This window comes from Mytilus californianus, unplaced genomic scaffold (assembly GCF_021869535.1).
Source record: "Mytilus californianus isolate M0D057914Y unplaced genomic scaffold, xbMytCali1.0.p SCAF_1, whole genome shotgun sequence".
Lineage (NCBI taxonomy): Eukaryota > Metazoa > Mollusca > Bivalvia > Mytilida > Mytilidae > Mytilus > Mytilus californianus.
Window position 1 is genome coordinate 102,726,920 of NW_026262581.1, and position 19,501 is coordinate 102,746,420.

Consider the following 19,501-nt stretch of genomic DNA (forward strand, 5'->3'; position numbering starts at 1 on the left):
GTATTCTTCTGACGTTTCAGTCTCGTTGAAATCTCGTTCTGGAATTATTTCCGAAACATGTGATACAAGTGGAAAATATCAATGAATTTAAAAAAAATATTATAATCAAACTTAACTCTGTGAAAAATTGTGTATTTACAATAAGTAGTTTTTGAGTAATAAAATTTTCAAATTTTATGACCAATCAAGTCGGTCTCATTAGCCAAAATGTTGAGAAAATGGGTGAGGGGTACAAGAAATGATTCTACCAGATACATGTACATCCCATATCAATTTTTTCTTTTCAAATTTCTTAGATATATAAAAAAGAAGATGTGGTATGATTGCCAATGAGACAACTCTCAACAAGAAACCAAATGACACAGAAATTTGCATATTTTCAATCATTAAAACAAAGTAGTTGAAATAATATGCTTTTTGTTCTAAAAAAAGAGAAAAATCCCAAATTTACAAAATTGACAACATGGTAAATTTGACACGAAAAAGCAACAAAATTTTATAAAACTTTCTTATATTAACACCTACCCATAGTTTTTTAAGTTAAATTTATTCAGATTTGTCCACTTCATCTTTAGTGAAAGTATGAAAAGAATTTAATTGTGAAATTGTAATTTTTTTCATGATAATAGCCCAAAAATGAGTAAAAATTTATGAATAATTGGAAAATCATCAAAATTGGGTACTTTCAAATGGCTGTATCAAAAAATGATGTGCACCACCATATGATTTTTTCTTCACCAATTATTTTTTTACTGTCATATAAACCCAAAAATCAGGTTAAGAAAAAAAGTTTAATTCTAGAAATTTTTGGCTCCTCAGAGGTGTACATCCTTAACAATTAACAAGGAAAATAATTGTTGTACCTTTAGAGCATGTTCCCTCCAATGAAATGATTATTTCGGTCAAATTATCATTGAGTTTAACAAAAAGAAAATAAATATATGTTGAGAAGATCTTCTTTGGTAAAATTTCTTAATGTCAGAAACAGCTTCATATTTGTCTCAGCAACGAAAGTGCTCCTATAGAACGCTTAAGAGTACAAAAGTAGCGAAACAATTAAAGTTTTAGGAGATAACGGAGAAAAATATCAAAACGCTTTTAATTTGGACATTACAAAATAAAAAAATAAGAAGATGTGGTATAATTGTCAATGAGACAACTATCCGCCAGTACACAATAATTAAACAACCAAGAGATAATGATATTTTTGTCAACTCTATTGGAACTCTCAATTACGTTATATGGGTAATTAGTGAACTACTGATTTTTTTATAGAAAACCTTGATCGTGTAAAATAAACTTTGCTACAGAAAGAAAATACGAAAAAGCTGTTTCCATATTCGTACTTGGCGTTATGTTTTCGTAGTCTAGATCTGTAAATACTAGAATAGTCGTTTAATCTGTAATGTTACCGATTGTGTCATATTCCCGTGTTTTTTTTTTTTTACCTCGATTTGTCTTCTTCTTCTTAATCGATTTATCACAAAGTAGGGAGTAGTTTAGATTGAGGCAACCGTTTAGGTTTCCTAAATCTAAACTACTCACTACTTTGTGGTTTAAGTTTCGTCTTTTTCTAGTTTGTATGATATGCGCTTATGAATGTTGCTGTATTTTGCTGTTAACTCAACATGTGTTCCTTTGTATTGTATATTATGTGTATGTTCTTCTGTATACTATTGTTACTACAATCATGGTTTATCGGTTATTAATTTGGTGATGTACGGCGGGCGGCTGCCAAACAGTGTCCGTGCAATAACTTGAGTTGTAGACCTTTAAGTAGCGAAAAGTGATACTTAGAGTGTTGTCTGTGCAATAACTTGAAAACGCTTAGACGAAATATTTTAAAGTTTAGATATGTTGTTTCCTGTGACTAATAGAAGGTCAAGTTCGAATTTCACGATTTTAGCTTTTATCATTGATAAGTTATAGACCTGTAAATAGCGAAAAGTGATACATAGAGCTTAGATGAAAATCTTGTGATACTTTGAATGTTGTATGATTTTCACGGTTGTAGCTTTTATCAATTTTGAGTATTAGACCTGCAAATATCATTTTTTCATGCAGGAAGATCCGCTTTGCTGTCAATCTGACAGCCTCTTGTATAGAGTTAACGTATTTTTACCTATTTACTGAATTTTCTTTTATGGGCATTTCTCTTTCTTTTCATAAACAACAACAAAAAGAATACATACATTTTTTTTATGTTATTACATTAAAATATAATAAAATATTAGTTAAGGAATTACCATGGAAAGTTTTTAGAGACTAAACAAGAATGTTTGGTGCTGTAAAATATAAATATTAGATAAGGAATTACCATGGAAAGTTTTTAGAGACTAAACAAGAATGTTTGGTGCTGTAAAATATAAATATTAGATAAGGAATTACCATGGAAAGTTTTTAGAGACTAAACAAGAATGTTTGGTGCTGTTTTCGATTGCATTTGTATTACGAATTGTGAAAAATGATATAATGCTTGCACTTTACAAAATAGGATCAGCTATTGTAAAAACAAGCAAAAATTGCGCAACCTTGTACGTTAAAAAACCAAAGTTGAGTGAATATAGTCCGATATAGGAAAATTGCAGTAGAAAAAAATAATTTTGACAAAATGTCAAATGGATCGCTTCTTTGTGGTGTTTTTGTATTTTCCATTCCCTCGGACTATCTTGTTTTATGATTTTTTGGACAAAGGAAATTCGAGAATTGTGTTTGAATGTTTATAACCCTAACCAATGTACATGTAATTGGCTCCATCAAACCGAATTTGATTTATATTTAAAATATCTAACATTTCTAATTTTGAAGTATGGTCAGGAGATATCATTGCCTAGTATATCATATTCAAAATCTTTTGAAAGGAGGTAAATAGTAAATGATGTTACTTAAAACGCAGAACGTACCCAAGTTAATTTTGCTGTCAAAAGTTTCTAGTTTTCAAAATGGTAAAGCAAACTGTGCAAGCAACAATCAATACATCAATCAAAATTAATAATAATAAGTAAAACACAAATATATTCTAAAACCGTCATTTAATGGGAAGTCAATTTATTCTTCAGTCGAACAGACATTTTTGAAGATGTTTTATTCCGGATAATTTCTACAGTTTATGGTTTCATCTGTCTATCATAGTTTTTTTTTAGGTTTTGCGCTTAAGTATGACAAATGCCACTGCAGCTATCAAAAGACTCTTTTTGTGTAAAATAGTTTCCGGATGATCATTCATTTAGTTGTTATACATCTTATCTTTACCATTTTATCCGAAAAAAATGATAATTTAATGATAATTCAGTATATCCCTCCTCGTGGAAGCAAATCGTACAAATTGACAAATAAACAATTGGCTTAAGAAGATGCATTCATAGCGTCTGATCACTTATTTCACTATCCATGCTTTCAAACAACGTTGCCTTAGTAAGTATTAATAGTAGAATAAGGGATTTTATCAAAATGGATAAATTCACTCAAAACAAGGTAAGACAAGTAAAGTAGTGTTAAGTTTGTAGTATAAAAAAGAAAATTGAATATTCATCCCAAACAATGATTTTTTTATCCAAATCATGTACCGAAGTGCCTGTGAGTCTGACTGTTCATTTAGGCACATGTAACCACAAATTTTCGCGACCTATTGTAGTTAATGAAAACATGTATGTACATTTTTTTTTTAACCAATCAATCCATTTGTAATAGTGTACAATAGTGTACGAGTCCCTGTTACCCAGTGAATTTCCATGTGTTTGATGCGGACATAAAAAGTTAGTGTGCGCCACTATTGCCTGATCGTGTACTACTTCTTATGAAAGAAACACGTACTGAATCATCTCTAGAAAGTTTATTCTTGCACCTGCAAATTACTTGTTTCAATGCTGCTCTAAACTGAGAACTCATAAAGAAAAAGATCCAGAATATACATTGATATCCAACTAATGTGACAACCATACCGTAAATATCCCATAAATCATCAGCACCTTCCGCTAAAACCGAACGCGGTTTATCCACTGCCATTTCATAAGAATATATACAGAATGCAATTGCATCTTGTAATTCTGCAATGAGAAACACAAACAGAATAACTAGCACTAGAGTATTAGTTCTCCGAAGTTTGCTTTTTGAAGAGTAAGAATCCTGTATAGATTTGCCCATTCCATTTGGTCTAAAACAAAGACTTCTTATGAGAGATACGGTCGTAAGTAAAAGTACAATACTTGGCAGAAATCTTGTTAAGAACCCATTGAAGATATAATACATCATAACAGACATTCTCAAATCTATGATGTTTTCCGTGTACCACGTTGGAATGCTTCGAAGGCACCCTCTTGGTAAAGATGCATTTATTGTGAGTGGTTTTATCTCGATTGATATAGCTTCGTTGATGTAAACAGCACTGGATCCAGCAATGAAAACGAAAAAAGATATGACAGACATTTTGATTGTACAAATTCGTTGTGCACGGAAAGGCCATGAAACTGCAATGCATCTTTGTAAGCCTAACATGGCTGTCAGCCAATTAGCCGTTGATCGAAATATTTGTTGAATTATATAGCCAACATGGTGTGTAATGCACCATCCATAGAGTAAGTACGTCTGGTGATTTCCGAGAGAATAAATATAAACATGTAAAACAACAATTGGTATGCATACCAACGAATCGGAAATTGCCAGTTCTATTAGCAAAACGGACGTGGGAGTTTTCAACTTTTGCTTAAAAAAGATGTAAATTACTATACCGTTTGCTAAAATAGTTAACAGTCCTATCAGTGGAAACACAATTGCTAATACAGGAACATGCTGTAACGGCATTTTGACAGAGTAAGGTTCATCTGCATAGTAGTAATAGTAGTCATCACTGAGGTCAGATCCATTTCTGTCATAGTAATTCGTAAAATTTTCATTTAACTCTGAGTTATTCATATCTACATGTACTAGCAAATCAATCGAAATGAAGCTGCGAACGGAACGTGACCATAAACGCACTAAAAACTTATAAATATATCCTAGAGTAATATTCATAACATTTCAGCGATTACATATATTACATTAAATCTTAAACTATTTGATACCATTCATAAGCGTATTTAACGGATTAATTAAATTTGGAAGCCTTTCATTGTAAATGTCTGACGTGATCGCTACCTTTTACAAAAACCGTATCAGTTCAAATTTGATTTCATTGTACGCTTTTATTTGTTATACTATCGCTATCTAGGAAGTTTCAATATGGTAACTATATTTATGGATAATTTTAAATTGATGTTTGTTGATTTATTGGGTTAGCTTTAAGATACACGAGAGAGCGAGACATAGCGAGGGATCTGCTACAATTTCAATATGTTGGCATATGTTGACCCTATAATGGTTTACTTTTATAAATTGTTACTTGAATGGAGAGTTGTCTCATTGGCACTCATACCACATCTTCCTATATCTATATATGAAAATGCTTAAAAGAATACGTCACACAAATACGCGACATCAATGCCAAAAACATTGGAAAATACCCATTAAATTTGTAATTCTATCACCTCCCAGTCATTACAATTAAACAGACGTGTTAAGTCTGCTCCTGTGTATCCACCGGCCATTAGTAGATGTGATACGGCTTAATGGAAAACCCTTCAATGACTACAGTTAAATTAATGACGCTGTAAAGCAACCATTAGCTATAGTGGCCCGGTCCTTGTCCGCATGCACTCCAAAACGCATTGTGGATGAAGGCGGTTTGTCCGAAGACGTTCGAGGGCCCTTTGAAGTGTTAGGTAATTGACACTCACTCATGAACCGGCTTCTAGTAATTATTGACCACTTTGTCAGCAATTCATCGTACCAATTGGCATGGTTATCTGGCTGTCCAGCTGATCGCCGTAGTCCTAAAAGACAACCGGTCTTAATCAGCTAATATGACTACAAACCACACAATACCAACCCGTAGAGCTCACTCAACAAACCTGAGCATTTTTGGCTTATCGTCTATAAAACACCATAAAACATCGACACTCACAATAGACCAGTTTCACATAAGCGACTTATCAACGCTGACCTCGAAATCTTATGCGCGTTTGAGTTTAAATCCCGCGATAATTAACGATATCATACGTGACAGGGGGCTACATCAAATTGACTCTGATATTTAGCAACACAATAATAAATCAACCGATAATACACATCTCTCTCGTGGTGTATGCTGGAGATTATTCAATTCTACGATTTATTAATAAATATTCAGAATAAATAGTTTGACCGTTTATACAGATAATAACATAAATTTAAAATAAAAAAATATCCACCAGAGCCAAGTGACAGATGAAAGCAACCATATGTCACCATACAGCCCTCGACAATGAGAAACTCTATACCGAATAGTAAGCTCTAAAAGGTCACGACACAAAACAATTCAAACGAGAAAATAAGTCATCTTGTTACTGTAAAGAGTTCCTAACAGTTGTGTTTATGAGTTTAAAAATTATTAATCTTGTAATTGCTTTCTTTTGCTTACTGCGCTATGTATATTGCTGTATGTCAGTTTGATTTTTCGTGAAAAGAGAAAAATATTTTGATAAAAAGAAAACAACCTAGACATCAGAAATACATTTAATTTCAGTTCTGTTCCAGTATCAATTCCCAGTTTTTTTTAAATATTTTTTTACATCTTCTTGCGACATGCATGTAAAGGGTTGCGGCCTACATATAGGTTTAGTATCATAGACTCAAACTTTTTAATTTTCTTTTAAACAAAAACAGGTTACTGTTATGGTGACTGTTTTGTGAATTTTTATGGGTACAAGGACATTGTCAAGTTACAAGCACTACTTAATAATCGAAATTCCACTAATGGTAGTATGGAAGTATAAACGAAAATTGATAGAATTTTTCCTTATATCCTTTGTCGAAGATGTAGTATATATTGTGATATGTTAAAAACATGAAAAACACAATGATAGGTCACCGAGTTTGTTTTCAAGCTACATGCTGTGAAAAAATGAAACATTTTGTATGGATTATACAGAGAAAATTTTTAAGGTATCATTATATGAATATTTGAAGGTAAAATGAATGATAGAATTTCAAAATAAAATGTGAGAAGATAGCTCTTATTAAATGCTTTCAGAATACAAACAGAAAAAATTGAGTCACCATGCGTTTTATCCTGTTTAGCATACATGGCATATAACATAAAATAGAACACTTTTCTGTTAACTGTAATAGACATATAGTAGACAGGGCCCTGGCTCCGTGTTGAAGACCGTACTTTGACCTATAATTGTTAACTTTTTATACATTGTGACTTGGATTGAGAGTTGTCTCATTGGCACTCATATCACATCTTCTTATTTGTATGTACATTTGTTTCAAATATTTCTGCGTCAGTGATGTTTAAGACGGTCATGATAATAAAGTGAGATATAAGGAAGGCAGTTTTAAAATACGTATCAGAAATACAGGTTTATCTTCAATTTTCAAACATCACACTATAATACAATGCATTCAATACCATTTTAATTTCTAAGCTATTTTCATGATCGACCTCGTCTAAGCAGAGGTTCAGTGCCAGTGGCCAGAGTAATGTTCTACATATTTTCAACTTTATCAGTTTTCATGCCATTAAAAGTAATTGAATATCCTGTATTTACCACGCTTTACCATAAAATAATATCAAACTGCTGAATGATCCTCCTCCTAAATTATTAAAATATTCCCAGTGGCATTAACCGTACTGGCCATGATATCTCAGTGTAAATTAGGTACCAGGGTTAACATTTTTAACATTTGTATTAGGGGATGACCATTTGATTTTCAGGGGGGGGGGGGGGGGGTTAGAAAATTAATATTCTAGTAGGAGTTGAAAATAAATAATTATGACCCGAAGGCAGGATGAAAAAGAATAATCTGCAACACAAAATGCAGGAAATATTTGTGTACAAAAGTTGAATAAACTAATCAAATGGTCGCCCTTTTTCAGTAACTGTATGTATAGAAAAGGATACGTTTTTATCAATTGTCACCTGGTGAGATTGTATAAGGTAAAACGAGGATTCCACATGGCTAAGGTGTTAATTGACTTCTTAATTTATGACCTAAAACTATTATAAGAAGTAAGCCCCGCTTATTAAGGTCTTTCCACTCCGTTAGGAAAGACCTTATTGTTTTTCTAATTAAGGTCTTTCCACTCCGTTAGGAAAGACCTTACTGTTTTTCTAATGTTTTTTTTTTTTTTTTCTTCCAGCATTTTTTTGACATGGCCTCCCCCCGTTTCTATTGGAGTTATCAAGACCAAATATGGACCATCGATAGACCTCATCATGAAGTATTACCAGATGAGGCTGTGTAGGATTTCATCATCCACTTTAGAAGTTATCTCCCTTTTATTGTTTTTTTTCGACATGGCCCCCCTCGTTGTTTTTAAAGATATCATGACCTTATTTATACAATAGGTAGATCTCATCATGATGTATTACCATATGAGGGCACGTAGGATTTCATCATCCCCTGTGAGAGTTATGTCCCCTTGAAGCAATTTCTTGTATTTGCATTTTTCTAAAAAATAATTAGAGATAGAATCGATTTAAAGATGGCAGCATGTACAAGAATAGATGGCAATGTTAATAAACATAAACAATTATGTTGTTATCAACCCTTATAAGGAGTTATTTCCCTTGAAAAAATATACACAATTTTTGCGAAATTCTATTTCGAGAACCGGAAGTAATAGAGACTTGGAACCTTCACTAATAATCTTTAATTCATGTGACCTTCAATTTGCACTCAAGGTCAAAGGTCACTGAGTGCAAAAAAAATTTACGCTGCAATTTCATGCTGACATATTAAGAAAACGATAAGAGTTTGCTGCATACATACTGCGTATAAAATGTTCCTCAAGACGAACTGTCCGACCGTCTGTTCAAAAGATGCAACGAGATAATTCTTAAAAGTATAGTATTGTGTGTATATCTTTTTAAAGGTAACAGATATCAACCTACTATAAATTGCAAAAATGATCAGTAATTCAAGACCTTCAATTTGAGGTCATTGTCAGGTCATGATGAAATTTTACCTTGACCTTCAAGGTGTAATATGATCTTGACCTTGTGATATTTTTTAAGTGCAAAAATCAAACTTTATAGAACATGGCGTTGTCGCATATCAAATGAAAGATCATCAAGTCTACATTACATATATCATACTTTCGATCCCGAAAATTAAGGCTGATGGGGTTTTTTCATTTAGTGTAAAAAGCGAAAAGTTTCAGAAGGTATTCTTGTCGTATATCAAATGAAAGGTCGTAAAAAGTACATTACGAAAACATCATTTTAACAGGAAAGACCTTTCAATTGTTTTACAAGTGGTTTTTTTTTTCTTCCAGCATTTTTTTGACATGGCCTCCCCTCGTTTCTATTGGAGTTATCAAGACCAAATAAGGACCATCGATAGACCTCATCATGAAGTATTACCAGATGAGGGCACGTAGGATTTCATCATCCCCTGTAGAAGTTATCTCCCTTTTATTGGGTTTTTTCAACATGGCACCCCCTCGTTGTTTTTAAAGATATCATGACTTTATGTGGACAATAGGTAGATCTCGTCATGATGTATTACCATATAAGGGCACGTAGGATTTCATTATCCCTTTTGAGAGTTGCATCCCCTTGAAGCAATTTCTTTTATTTGCATTTTTCTTAAAAAGTATAAGAGATAGAATCGAATTGAAAATGGCAGCATCTACAGTAACAAATGGCAATGTTAACAAACATAAACAATTAGTATGTTATCAATCCTTATAAGGAGTTATTTCCCTTGAAAAATTTTACACAATTTTTTAAAAATTGTATTTCGAGAACCAGAAGTCATAGAGACTTAGGACCTTCACCAATAATCTTTAATTCATGTGACCTTTAATTTGCACCCAAGGTCAAAAATCACTGAGTGCAAAAACAATTTGCGCTGCAAATTCAAGCTTACATATTAAGAAAACGATAAGAGTTTGCTGCATACATACTGTGTATAAAATGTTCCTCTCGACGAGCTCTATATTTTATACATTAAGCTCAAAAATGTCCGACCGTCTGTTCAAAAGTTACGACGATATAATTCTTTAAAGTATAGTTTTGTGTGCATATCTTTTAAAAGGTAACAGATACCAACCTACTATAAACTGCAAAAATGATCAGTATTTTAAGACCTTCAGTTTGAGGTCAATGTCAAGTCATGATGAAATTTTACCTTGACCTTCAATATGTACTATGACCTTGACCTTGTGACATTTGAAAGGTCAAGTGGTCCTGAGTTGAATGGTGGTAGTCCCATGCCTCTACGACTTCCGGTTCTCAAGTTTGGTATTGCATTATATATTTGATAATTCATTGTGACCTTGATGAACTTTGAAATTGTCCCAAATTTTGTCTACAATGTTGTCCTTTAACAGCAGATCATTTATCATTTAACAGAATTGAAATATCTATTGTCGTTTTACAGATAATGCAGGTTGAAATTTTGCAAGCGGAGGCATGTATTTCTGAATCAACAACAGCTTTCCACCTGAAATTTTCAGAAATTGAAGACTTAAACATGGTTATATGTTTGACTAATTACCAGAAACTTTCAATGAAAAACTAAAAAAAAAATCAATTTGAAATTTTCATCTTTTACATTGACTTGGTAAGTTTCATAAGTTCTATTTATATAATTGATTTTGCATCATTTTTGGCACTTTGCCAAATGCGGTCATTATGTATATCAAATTGAAGGTCTTAATGAGCTCTACTCAAAAAATGAAAATTTCAAACCCCTTTTTCATCCCAGTGGGAAGGGTGGGGTCATTTAGTGCAAAAAATTCAAACTTCTCAGATGGTTAGGTTGTCGCATATCAAATGAAAGTCCATAAAGCGTACATTTCAAATATCAAATTGACGCCCCCAAAAAAATGGGTTGGGTGGGGTCATTGAGTTCAGAAAATAAATTGTCTTCTAAGGTAAGATTGTTGTATATCAAATGAAAGGTCATAATGTGTACATTTCAAATATCAAATTCATGTCCTCCAAAAATGAAGTGGTTGCAAAAATCAAACTTTCTAGAACATGGCGTTGTCGCATATCATATGAAAGATCATCAAGTCTACATTACATATATCATACTTCCGATATCAAAAATGTAGGCGGATGGGGTCATTAAGTGTAAAAAGTGAAAATTTTCAGAAGGTATGCTTGTTGTTTATCAAATGAAAGGTCTTAAAGAGTACATTACAAAAACATCACTTTTACAAGAAAGACCTTTCAATTGTTTTACAAACAATTGAGATACTAGTTTATCTAATTTATTCTTCCCGTTAAGTGAACGACCTCAGCGTGAATTCGTGACAATTAAAGGTACAATTAAACCAGGCGGCATATCAGATCGTATATTACTGCAACCAACAACACAGCAGTAGTCCGTTTTAAAATCTTTTAATGTGTCATTGTTAATAAAGTTGTCTCGTCAATATATTTTTTTTATATTTTGATTCAAATGATGCTCAGGGACATTTAAACGCAAACACTTAATCAGATGATTGTTTTTTCCAAGTCTGCATGGTCACTGCTTATTAACCGTTAGCCCCCAGTTGATGAACTCTCGGTAATTATCGCGTGATTTCATAGTTTGGCTAATTAGATTAGACATGCGCAGTTAAATGTGAAACTGGTGTATTAATCTAAATAAATGCATCATGTGGGGCAAATTGTAACCCAATAAAATAACCAATCGTTCGACTCACATTGTAATAAGTGGTCATTTTGTGGAACCTAAATTACATATGGTGGCTTAGTCTACCGTTTGTGATGCTTTGACTTGAAGGCCTGTAATTATTCACATTATTTCATTTGGTCTTTATTGGCAATCGTACCAAATCTTCCTATTTTTATATTTATTAAGTATGGCTTTATGATAAACAGTATAGATTTAGCATTGTGTAAAATAATTTCTACACAAAAATTGAAATATAATAGTTTGATCTAATTGTCGAAAATCTACAAACTCATAGAACAGCAACAATAATTGAATTTTGCTTTATTTTTGGTTTCTAAGTAGTTGATTGTAGAAGCAGAAAAGTCTTTGGTTTGACCCGGCCGGGGTTCGAAATACATATTTTAGGAGGGGCAACAAGAAATTAATGTACAGCCTTTTTTGTCATGGAAAAAAAAGCATTTCTTCGGCTTTTAACAGATATATTTATTATTCCGTTGGTATCTTCTTATTCTTTTTTCTTTCCAATATGTGTCCAGTAAAATTCAGTTTATTATTTTTTTTTAATTATAATTTCTCCCAATCTCCGATTCTATATTGTTGTCCATTTGCTCATTTAATCCAGAAAATATATAGTATATTAGACTAATTGTATAGCTGAAAAGAAAGGATAACACGTCGCTGTTTTTCATATTTTTTATCTAGACTTTTCAGAATTTGGAATCTTTCTTTTTTAATTTTTATTTCTGTTTGCCTAGGCATGGTGCGAATCAGACTATAGGCTTATCACACTGTAATTAGCTGTTTTGGGGTTTCTGTTTCATTGATATTTCACACACACACACACACTTCATTTATTCATATGGACAATTATCGTATGTAGAATCGTAGAATGAATATCGAGTTGTCTCTCTTGCTGCAAGAGGACAAAATACAAGTACTCATCAAAATAACGCATCACTTACTTTTGAACAAGCAACGACATACTTGAAAAGACTACAAAACGAAGTTTTGACATTTATCTAGTTAACTTAAATGGAATATTATTATAAATATGAAATATAGAGGGTTCAAATGAGTTAGATTTAAGCAACTAAGTCACCGTACGACCTTCAACAATTAAAAATCCCATACAATATTGTCAGTTATCAAAGGTACCATCAATATGTGAAACAATTCAAACGAAGAAAGCAACGGCCTCATTTATAACAAAACAATAAGCGAAAAACAGACATCAACCAACGACAAACACTGAACGACAGGTTCCTGACTTGGGACGAGATTAACATATAAATAGTATCGAGTTGAGAATTGCGAGTCGGCTTTCTTAACTCGTAATTCTACAAGGAGAACCCCTTATTGGGACAGGCACATGTAGAATGTGGCGGTGTTAAACGTGTTTGTGAGCGCTCAACCTCAAACCAACCTGAGACAGCACAACATGAGAACAACCTGTAAACATCCGTTGGATAATTGATTGACTCATCAGATTGGCGCGAAGCACAAACTCACTGAGACATAAAGTACCAGTCCATTAGTTCACAAGTAAAGTAAGTGTATCTGGTATTAGATATCGTAATTAGTGTCGTCAAGGAAGGATACGATTTTTTATGAAAATTTTCAAAACTTCGAAACACAGGTATATGTGGACAGGATACCCTTTTGGTGCCTCTGAGTGGGAGTAACTCGAATGTGTCCTCCCCCCAGTAGATTAATTTTGATCTATTTTTATGAAATGTTTATTTTAATTGTTTTCACTTGGAATATATGTCGAAGTTGTTGAGCAACACGACCGGTGCCACATGTGCAGCAGGATCTGCTTACCCTTCCGGACCACCTGAGATCACCCCCAGTTTTTTGTGAGGTTCGTGTTGCTCACTCTTTAATTTCTATGTTGTGTTTTGTGTACTGTTGTTTGTCTGTTTGTCTGTTTGTCTGTTTGTCTGTTGGTCCTTTTTCTTTTTTTTTAGGCATGGCGTTGTCAGTTTATTTTCTACTTTTATCAGTTTGAATGTCCCTTTGGTATCTTTCGCCTTTCTTTTACTGACAAACAGCATTTGAGATACTTGCCGGTCGACTGATATGTATAGAGACATGTATTCCAAGTGGAAACAATAAAAATAAACGTTGAACAAAAAATAAATCAAATTTAAACTACATGGGGATCATTCGGGGTACTCCCACAAGGTATTTTGTCCACAAGTACATGTGCTTCGAACACGAGGGATAATGACTAATGTTACCCACTCTTCCTACTCCACTCAGGTCAAAGAAATACACTTCTTGAACTAATCCTGTATAAGACATGAAATTGCAATTTGCATGTTAGTGGTTGGTAATCCGAATTAAAATTAAAAACAAGATTACAGTGAATATTAGCAGGTGTTTCACCTTTGAAAAACTATTTGGATTTTTTCGTCTTCTATTTTGTTGTCATATATATGGCGGATTAATAGTTGGGATTGTTTTGGGGTCTCCAGACAGTTTTAAATACGAGATTTTAGCGTATACAAAGTTGTTTGAGAAATATATTTTGGTTTTAGTATAAAGTAGCCATGTCAATGAAACACCAGAACTAAGAAATAAAATGTAAAATTAGACCTCAACTTTATGACGGTCAGATGATCTAGAAGAACATATCACACAATTCTATCTTCTGGCAGAGCTTAATGATTGGGACTTAAGGTCTAAAGCTTTATTGTTGGCAAGTATCTTAATATGTGGCGGTAGTGCTCTTCTAAATGAAATAACAGAGAGGATGAAAGACACGACTTTGAATGTTTAGTAATTTTTGAAAGCAGATTTGGTTCAATAAATCGGTCAGAAGTTTTCAGGGCCGAGCTACAGACTGACGTCCGATTAAGGAATGAAAGTTTGCCTGAGCTGGCACAGGCATTTGAAAATCTTACAAGGAGAGCCTACCTTGGTACTTCCAATTGTCAGGGACACCCTGGCTCTTGATTACTTTATTGACCATATAACTGAAAACTGCAATTGGCCAGAGGTTGAGAGAAGAATTGGCCAAAACAATATTATTTAACAAGAAATGTTGCTGTTCGCCTTGACGCTTTAAGACTGACAGACAGATAACAAGGGCGCTCGACATTACATGATGAAAATAGGGAATTCCTTCCAGTTCAGTTTTCTAATAAAGGAATCGATGCTATCTACATCAGCAACGTTCTTCATCACAAAGAAGTAACATCTAAAATTCCACTTTATTTTTCAAAATAAGTCTGTTCCTATTGTAAAATACAGTTACACCAAAACCATTGTACCTAAAGTATTTAACTATAAGCAAGCATTGCAGGACCTTGATTTAAAAGAATACATAAAAAAAACTTCTGACATGTGACTGTTCCCACTCGCCTTATATTAACAGCCCTCTGGTCATGTTATTACTTGGAATCTAAACAGAATTCAACATGAACATCTCCAAAAGGTGATATCTCATGGTCCTAAGTGCAAAGAACCCCAACATATCAATTGGAACTATAACCTAAAAATAATTATGGATTCCATTGAGGACTACGCCAGTGCCAGAGCTAAACGAGAAGTTGAACTGGACATTTTGAATGGGTTAAAGCAATCAGGTCTCTGATAAAACGTCGAATCTTAAAGTTGACAAACTGTGTGAATGATAGACCAAAGCTTCAAATAATATAGTTTTTGCATGTAAATCGTACTACTACGAGTGTCTTGTAAATGAATTAGGAATACATGAGCACTCAGGTAATCCCACATACAAAAACATATCATTTGACAAGGATGATATTTTGGCGAATCATAAGTCCTTCATGGCTTCAATAAACATTGAACAGCAAATCTGAGGACTTATCTTGCTCGCATTGGATACCAAAGCTGCACAAACAACGGCACAGTGCCGGCTCATCTGCATATTCTACAAAGGAATTGTCCATGAGATTGACAACAACTCTGTCCGCAGTGAAAGAAAGTCTTCAGAAATACTGTGGAACTGTTTTCTCGCGTAGTTGTATTAACCATATGTGGATTCTTAAAAACTCTAAAGAACTTCTTTTGTATCTCGATCTTTCTTTGAAATTAATTCTATCAAAACCTTTGATTTTTCAACCCTTTATACCACTATTCCTAATGTAAAATTGAAAAAACGTCCAAAAGAAATTATCCACAATGCTTTTCAATATAAAAATGGTAGTATACGCTATACATTTGTTGCTTTGGGATATGATACGGTATATTTTGTTTATAGTGAACAAAAAGGTAAAACATACTACACAGAGGAACAAGTGATCAGTATGCTGGAGTTTCTTATATTTTTTTGAATTTGGAGGTACACTTTTTCAACAAATTATCGACATTCCTATGGGAACGAGCTGTGCGCCTCTCCTGGCAGACCTCATCTTTTCATATGAGTCAGAGTTCTTTCAGACACTTGTCAAAAATAAGAATATCAAAGACACCAGATCATTTAATTTCACATTCAGATATATTGATGATGTTCTGTCAATTAACAATCTAAACTTTTCTGACTGGGTTCAATTCATATATCCTCCAGAACTAGAAATTAAAGAAACAACAGACACGGCTCCCTCCGCCTTTTCTTTTAGACGTATACCTCGATATTGTCAAAATCGGTCATCCCAGTATCAGAATCTATGACAAACAGGACGATTTTAATTTTGACATTATAAATTTCCCCCACATAAGCAGCAATATTCCAACTTCACCTGCATATGGGATATACATTTAACAACTCATTCGGTATTCAAAATTGCAGCTGCTACTCAGACTTAATAAAACGTCACGTGTCTGAGCAGAAAGTTGATGAACCAGGGTAATGTCAAAGAACGTCTCGTCCTTTTTCTAAAAGAGAGTTCATAGGAAGATACCAAGACCTTGCTGTTAAATATTCCGTATCAACTTCACAAATAACACATGATGGTCTTGAAGTTTAGATTCTATGTACTGACGTTGTTTATCATCTTAATAATGTGTTATAATGTTCTTTTTGTTGGTTTTGTATATTTTTAACCTTTTCTATTTAGTCCATTTTTGGTAATATCCTTTTGGCGTAGCTCGAAATTTATACATCCCGCATTGTGTTATTGTGCTATGGTCATTTTTGTATTCTTGTCTTTCATTTTTGATTATGTGCTTTGTCTATAGAATGTCTATATGCCATTTTGTTTTTCTTTGTTGAAATAGTCGTTTGTTTTATAGTGATTAAGATTATAACACAATGTTGACTGCTGTATCCCAATTTTGACATTTTTACCAAAAATGTCTGTTTGTTTTGCTCACACGTTGTTGTCAATATAATGGAATTCTATGCGACTGTCATAAATGTGAGAGGTTTAGCTAGCTATAAAATCAGGTTTAATCCACCATTTTCTACATAAGGAAATGCCTGTACAAAGACAGGAATACGACAGTTGTTTTCCATTCGTCTGATGTGTTTGAGCTTTTGATTTTGCCATTTAATAAGGGATTTTCCGTTTTGAATTTTCCTTGGAGTTCGGTATTTTTGTTATTTCTATTTTTTTTTTTTTTAGTCTTGTACTTGAGAATAAATCTCAAGTTTTGTCCGTCAGAATGAATTTATTAACAACTACTTTTGAAGCTTCAGAGTCTATTAGGTTAACATGTTTTCAAACAAAAATTTTTGTTTGCTGAAATCAAAGATATGGCAAAACTTGGTATGGATTATCTTCTGAGTAATCATATTGATGTTCTTTTTAGCAAAGATTGCCTGAGCATTAAGGATAAGTTTATTCCTTGTTTTACAAATATAAAAGGTGAAAGCCCATTATATCGAATTTCAATGGCGGAAACAGTTGACATTCCGCTTGACAGTCAAATCTTAGTAAAGGGGATGACATACTAGTATGGCCCATTAAATTTAATGAAGTAGGTCTTGTAAACAATTGAAAAATTGGTTTGTTATAAGCCAAGGTAGTGGTTCAGCCAAATTCGTCGAACATTATTAAGTATTAGATTTTGCTTTGATTTTAGGAAAATTAATGACATAACGGAGAAAAATTGTCAACCAATTCCCTATATCGAGGACACTCTGGACGCTTTAAGCGGCAGTAAGTGGTTCTCCACGCTGAACATGCGCAGTGGTACTGGTAATGTGGTTTAAGTGAGAAGGATCGGGAGAAAACCGCCTTCGCGATACCTGGTAGTGGCCTGTTGCAATTTCGAGTTCTCTGTTTTGAACTCTGTGGTTCCCTGTCACTTTCGAGCGGTTGGTCGAGGAAATATTCTCTGGTTTAGCTAGCAGAATATGCTTATTGTATCTCGATGATATCGTATTCTCCAAAATGTTTGATGAACACCTAAAAAATGTAAGTGAAGTTTGCGACAGGTTAAGATCAGCTTAATATTACACCCTAAGAAGTACTTCCTTCTTTAAAAGGAAGTATCCTTTTTTAGACATAAAGTTAGTCTTGAATGGAGTAGCACTGACGATGCGAACATTAAGGCCAAGCAAGATTGGTCCAATCTAATGAATGTAAAAAATGGGCGTAGCTTTATTAGATTTTGTTCATATTATCGTCGATTTGTAAAACATTTCTTTACTATTGCAAAGCCTTTACATCAATTAACAAAGAAGGGTAAGAAATTTGAATGGCAAGAAGCTTGTAATTTAAATTGCTCATTTCAGCATCTGTAAAATTTGTAATACATACACCTAATTTAGGCTATCCAATAAATAAATTATTTTAGTAAAAGGTTTTCGAAAAGTGAAACAGGTTAGTTTGTCATCCGAAAAGAATGGTTGGCAATTGTCAGTGCAATTAAAAAGTTCCGTTACTATCTTTAAGGTCAAACTTTTACGGTTCGTACCGATCACGGGTCTCTTATGTGGTTAGTTTATTTCAGATTTTAGCCGAAGAAGTGGTGAAGTCTGTACTAGTTGATAATGCTGATTCTTTAACAGGCGCCGTTAAAGTAGAAGATAGCCAACACCTAGCTAGACTTACAACAAAATTGAGGCAACAAAAGTGTATGATAGTCATAGGTCAAACGATTTAACCGCTTCTAAACTCTCTACAAAACATGCAAAGGAAAAAATATGAACCGATCTGATAAAGTGAAAGATGAAAGTGGATTTACTTTCAATGCATCACCTGATGTTGCCAAAATAAGTAGTCCAGAAACTTTTAATGTTTCCGAGTTGAAAAGGTCAGATAAAAAGAAATGGTCAAGGAGGTTTGCCAGAGAAACATCAATTTCGGTTTGAAAATCGAGTAGACCTAAGAACTGTATCAGCCAACGCGTAGACGTAGTTAAAACTCGAACCATAGGATCTCATTAGTTTGATCAACAACAACAGAGCTTTTCATCTCAGATGCACGATGAATAAGTTGTTGAGAAGGATTTCAATTCAGAAAATAAACAACAAAATGACCCGGTATTTAAGATAATTAGGAATTGCAAATTTACGAATTTGAAACCAACTTGATCGGAAATATCAAAATTCATTCCAGTAATTAAATACTTGTGGGATAGAATTGAATCATTTGAAATAAGAGATGGTATCCTATGTTGAAAGAGGGCACAATGTCACCTTGCAAAAAGTAATTCCTGAAAATTTGAAAGAATATGTGCACAAACAGTTACACTGGTGTCACTGCTGGCCATTTAGGTATCAAGAAAACCTTGAGCAAGATTAATTCAGTATGAAAATATGTTGAAAACTGGTGTAGCAAATGTGATGTATGTGCTTCGCTTATGTTAAAGCGACCAAATAGAAAACCAAATGCACCTATGCAGCAACACAGCGTCGATGCCCCCTTCAGAA